Below are 6,000 nucleotides of genomic sequence, written 5' to 3' on the forward strand. Positions count from 1 at the left end.
TTTTTGGCTCTCATGAATAATGCTGCTGCTATGAACATATTTGTACAAGTTTTGCATGGACATATGTTTTCCCTTCTCTTGGGTGTATGCCTAGGACTGGAATGTGATAACCCTAATGTCATACGCAGCGAAGTCGGTCAGACACAGAAAGGCGAATGTCATATGATATCGCTTCTATGTGGAATCCAAATATAGAGCACAAATGAACTTATTTACAAAAGAGGAGTAGAATCACAGATATTGAAAACAAACATGGTTACCAGGGGATAAGAGGGAGGGAGGGATAAACTGGGAGATTGGGACTGACATATACACAATTGTTTATAAAATAGATAACTAATAAGAACTTGCTGTATAGAAGAAGGAACTCTACTTAATACTTGGTAATGGACTATATGGGAGAAGAATCTTTAAAAAAGAGTGGGTATATGTGTACATGTAACTGAATCACTTTGCTGTCTACCTGAAACTAATATAACATTGTAAATCAACCACAGTCCTTTAAAATTTTTTTTTAAATGATATTTTTGAGGGTCTGCCGAAGTGTTTCCCAAAGTGACTGCCTGTTTAAGAATCCCACTGGCACTGTACAAGGGTGCAATTTCTTCATATTCTTACAACTCTAGTCATTGTCTATTTTTTTTTTAATATAGTCATTTAGCTGAGTATGAACTGGTATCTCAAGGTGCCTTTGGTTTGCCTTTCCCTAAGGACCAATGATGTCGAACATTTTAAAATGTACTTTATGGCCATTTATATATCTTATTTGGAAAAATGTCCATTCAAAATACTGGGCTTTCCTGCCTCCTGTCCCCACCCCCACCTTTTAAAAACGTTTGTTTATTGTGGTAAACTATACATAACATCACTGACGTGATGACATGAGTTTGAGTAGGCTCCGGGAGCTGGTGATGGACAGGGAAGACTGGCGTGCTGCTGTCCATGTGGTCGCAGAGAGTCGGACATGACTGAGTGACTAAACTGAATACATAGAAGTTACCATTTTAGCTATTGCTGTTCAGTGGCATTAAGTGGATTCACATTATTGTACAACCACTGTCACCATCCATCTCCAGAAAATTTTCATCATCCCAAACGGAAACTGTCCTTGTTACCTCCCTCTCCTAGGCCTTAGTAACAACTATTCTCCTTTCTGCTTTTTAATTTTAATTATTTCTGGTTTTAACAAAAGCCATCCTAATGGACAAGAAGTGGTATGTCATTGTGGTTTTGATTTGCATTCTCTAATCCTTAGTGGTGTAGAGCATCTTTTGATGTTCCCGTTGGCCATCTGTATGCCTTCTCTGGAGAAATGTCTATTTATGTTCTTTGCACATTTAAAATTGGATTATTTGTCTTTATATTATTGAGTTGTAAGTGTTCTTTATAGATCTCAGATATAAGTCCCTTATCAGATCCTTATCACTTCTTATGATATACTTTGAAACACACAAATTTCTCATTTTGAGAACTCCACTTCATCTGTTTCTTTTTCTGCTTATACTTTGGTGTCACTGCTAAGAAGCCATTGCCTCATCCAAAGTTAGAAAGATTTAGTCCTGTGTTTTCTTCTACCTGTTTTGTAGATTTTAGCTCTTACATTTAGGTCTCTGATCCGTTTTGAGTTCCTTGTTGTGTATGGTGTGAGGTAGAATCAAGGCGATCTTTTAAAAGTACAAACCAGATTCCATGACTCCCCCTGCTTAAAATTCGGCACTGGCTTCTCACTGCTCTTAGGACAGATTCACATTCCTCACCACAGGGTCTTTTGTTTTCTCATCCCCCCCGGCCCCACCAGCCCCTCTAGTTTGCTGCAGCCAGAGGCGCCTCCTGACAGTTCTTATATGCAAACTCCTTCCTGCCCTAGTGTTTCTGCCCTGCTATTCCCTGTACCTAAACACAGACTACCTGGGGGCTTCTCTCTCATTCCTCAGATCTCAGTTTAAAAGTTTGCCTTCTTCAGGAAAATCTTTCCTGACAGCTCTATGTAAAGTAGGTTCCCCACACCACACTTTATTCCTTAGTTTCCGTCACAGTGATGTTAAAAAAACTGAGCAAAATTTAAAATCTTACTGGCTTTATTCATGAGTCAGGCAGCATCAAATCTAGCAGATAGAAAGGAGCTCCAAGTAGCTGCAGAAAATGGAAGACTTTTGTCGGCAGAAGGGAGTGGGTATGAGGAAGTTGTGCTGGGCAAAAAGCATGGTGGTTATTGCAAGTGATTTTGCTTTAGGGGATGGCAGGGGTTTATGAGGCAGATTACCTAACCAGTGATGATGAGGAGATTCCTGACTGCCTGGTTTAAGATTCCATTTCTGGAGTCTTCGTTCAGGCTCTTGACTTCCAGCCTAAGTGACTCCCTGTTGGGCCTGCTGTCTTGTTTTTGACAGTAATTAACAAAGAAAATATTCACTTTATTTGCTTACTTATGTATTGCCCCCCCACCTCCACTCCCCCTTATTTAAGGTCTATGAGGGCCTGGACCATGTGTATCGGATTCACCTTTATCCCCAGCACTTAGTACAATGCTCTGCATGTTAACAGGTATCCCATAATTACTTGTTTTAGGAAAGAAAGAGAAAGAATGAGCATTGTTAATGTTTCTTCCCTTCCCAGCATGCTTTCTCACCTTTGCCAATTCTACCACCTTTATTTTTTGTCACTTTTTGCCTGGATTTTCTTCTATTTCCTGTTTTCACAAAATATATCATGGAGTAGAACATCCATTTTTTTCTCATTTTTATTTTTCTTTTCCTATTGCTTTTAGCATAAACATATGTTGGAATTCATCTTTCTAGTCCACAACAAATTACTTTTTTCTTTTCTGAAACTTTCTCAACAGAAACTCAGTATTGAACATTGAACTCTCTCAGTCTTTTCTTATGTTTTCACAAGAATAAGACTTTCCCCCTCCATGATGATGAAAGCTAAGAAGAGAATTTTTTCTAGCTCAGAGGGGTGGACTGAGTTCTGGGCAAGTAAATCTCAATAAACACGAGGGCCTTGATCAGCCGCACTTTAGAAAACCAAATAAAACTAGGATATGCTGTGCTCAAAATGTAAAAAAAAAAAAAATCCAAATCAGTGGGTTCTGAAACTGTTACCACCCAACAGCATACAAAATTTAATTAGCCAAGCACCTTTCATGTAGAAATTCTATTAGAGGTAATCACATAATATTATTATTATGTATTGCCCAGAATCCTGCAGAATAATTTCTTACAGATGACTCCCTGTTGAAATGGGGAACTGGGGTCCTTTGTTTGGTGATATATCTTTGCACACACTTCTGCTCCATATCAATTCAGAAGGATTATACTCATAAAAAAAGAATAAACCTTCATCTTAATGTTAAGCTCTGCTCCCCCCACTGATAAAAATTCTTTTGATGAGGAAGACTGTAGCCAGAAACATGGTTAAGGACCATTTCACCTGAAAGCCTCACATTTTAGATTTTTTTTTTAGTTTGCCATCTTCCTTATCATTTACAGATATCCAAATACCTAAGAAGTGAACCCAAGAGATGATTGAAACTTTTGATCCGAGAAATAACTCACACATTTGTTTTCTTTGCTCTAATCTTCAGAGCTGTGTATCTTGCTGACAAGCCCCAGATTTTTAAAAAACAGATTTTCCTTTGGGTTTCCCCCTCCTTTCATGGTGGTAATATTTTCTCCTATCTTCCATCTTCTGGAAAAAAGTAGGTGTAACAGTCTAATCAGCCTTTACCAACTTTTCTGCAAGAACAAAGCAGAAAATATGAAGATATAAATCAAGAATTGTTATTATTGTTTATGTACTAGTGATATATGACTCCACTGGGCTTTGTGTTTTACATGGCCACTTTGAAAACACAGAATGCTGCTCAGGCACAAGCCATTTGTTTCTGAGCCCTGTGCTTGGATATTTCTAATAAATATTATTCTTCCTCTGATTTTATGATATCAACAAGATACTCATGCAATAAAATATGTCCAGATTCCTAGTGTTAAGTCTACATTGTCAAACAAAGATAATATTCCCAAACTTGAAGAACCGTAGGTAGAGAAAACATTAGGCATAAAATAAATATTTGTAAATCATCATAATAACAATGATAGTTTTATGCATGGGACAATGTCTGGGAGGATATATATCAACTTATTAAGCCATGTGATTTCTGGATAGAGAAATCAGAGGCTATTTTAAGTTTCTTTTTCTCTTTTTTGGCTTATCTATATTAATTTTTTTCTAACTGTGAATGTATATTACTACTGAAATAAAAAGAGATCCTTTTCAAAGAATGGTACATAGCAAGAGTTGATAAAACTGAGTATAAAAATAGAATTAGTATCATTCTTTCATGGAAAATAGAGTAGATCCTGAGAAAGTAAAAAAGCTGATTTATCTTCTATTAATTTCTGAGTTAATATTGTGCACACTTCTTTAGTGTGATGAAAACACTGACTACCTGTTGGCCAGCCTCATCCTCTTATCTAAGGCAGGTCACTATGCCTACCTACCACATGCCAGGAAAAAGCAAGCGGCAGACCCTCCTTGGAGAAGGCAATGGCACCCCACTCCAGTACTCTTGCCTGGAAAATCCCGTGGACGGAGGGGCCTGGTGGGCTGCAGTCCATGGGGTCGCTAGGAGTTGGACACGACTGAGTGACTTCACTTTCACTTTTCACTTTCATGCATTGGAGAAGGAAATGGCAACCCACTCCAGTGTTCTTGCCTGGAGAATCCCAGGGATGGGGGAGCCTGGTGGGCTGCCGTCTATGGGGTCGCACAGAGTTGGGCACGACTGAAGAGACTTAGTAGTAGCAGCAGCAGCAGCAGACCCTCCTATGTCTCAGTGGGAAAATAAGCTTCTCATTTGATTGCCAACTGGTTCCCACCCAAATCCTTTTCCACCTGGCTCTGAATTCCTGGCTTCTTCTTTCTAAAGCCATGGGATTTCCTCAGGACACCTTAAAGACTTGGTCTGAACTCAGTCTTCCAGCTTGAAGTGTGGTCTTTTCCTTCAGCCCAGACACCCATGTCATGGGCTGTCATACTTCCCATCCCACTCCACCTCCTTTTTCCACCACCTTGTCTCAAGATGGTGGAGGAAGACGACATTGAAAGCCCTCTGTTTATAATAATGACCACACCATCTCACCTCTTGTGCCTCATCTTGAGTCTTATTTGGGAGCTGTAGGACTTCTGTGAATGGCAGAGAAGGCTGGACCCAGAGATGCAATGTTGTGTTCAATGTCCTTGAGTCGATCATCCTGGAGATATTCAACTGTATGAATGAGAATGGCCACATCCATTCATTGTTTGTCTGTCCTGCCTAGTCAGTACCTATGTCTTCAGTTCAGTTCAGTTGTTCAGTCATGTCCGACTCTTTGGGACCCCATGAACTGCAGCATGCCAGGCCTCCCTATCCATCACCAACTCCTAGAGCCTACCAAAACCCATGTCCATTGAGTTAGTGATGCCATCCAACCATCTCATCCTCTGTCGTCCCCTTCTCCTTCTGCCCTCAATCTTTCCCAGCATCAGGGTCTTTTCCAATGAGTCAGCTCTTCACATCAGGTGGCCAAAGTATTGGAGTTTCAGCTTCAGCATCAGTCCTTCCAATGAACACCCAGGACTGATCACCTTTAGGATGAACTGGTTGGATCTCCTTGCAATCCAAGGGACTCTCAAAAGTCTTCTTCAACACCACAGTTCAAAAGCATCAATTCTTCAGCACTCAGCTTTCTTTGTAGTCCACTTCTCACATCCATAAATGACCACTGGAAAAACCATAGCCTTACTAGAAGGACCTTTGTTGACAAAGTGATGTCTCTGCTTTTTAATATACTGTCTAGGTTGGTCATAACTTTCCTTCCAAGGAGTAAGCATCTTTTAATTTCATGGCTGCAGTCACCATCTGCAGTGACTTTGGAGCCCAGAAAAATAAAGAATGACACTGTTTCCCCATCTATTTCCCATGAAGTGATGGGACCGGATGCCATGATCTTAGTTTTC

This window comes from Bos indicus x Bos taurus, chromosome 15 (assembly GCF_003369695.1).
Source record: "Bos indicus x Bos taurus breed Angus x Brahman F1 hybrid chromosome 15, Bos_hybrid_MaternalHap_v2.0, whole genome shotgun sequence".
NCBI lineage: Eukaryota > Metazoa > Chordata > Mammalia > Artiodactyla > Bovidae > Bos > Bos indicus x Bos taurus.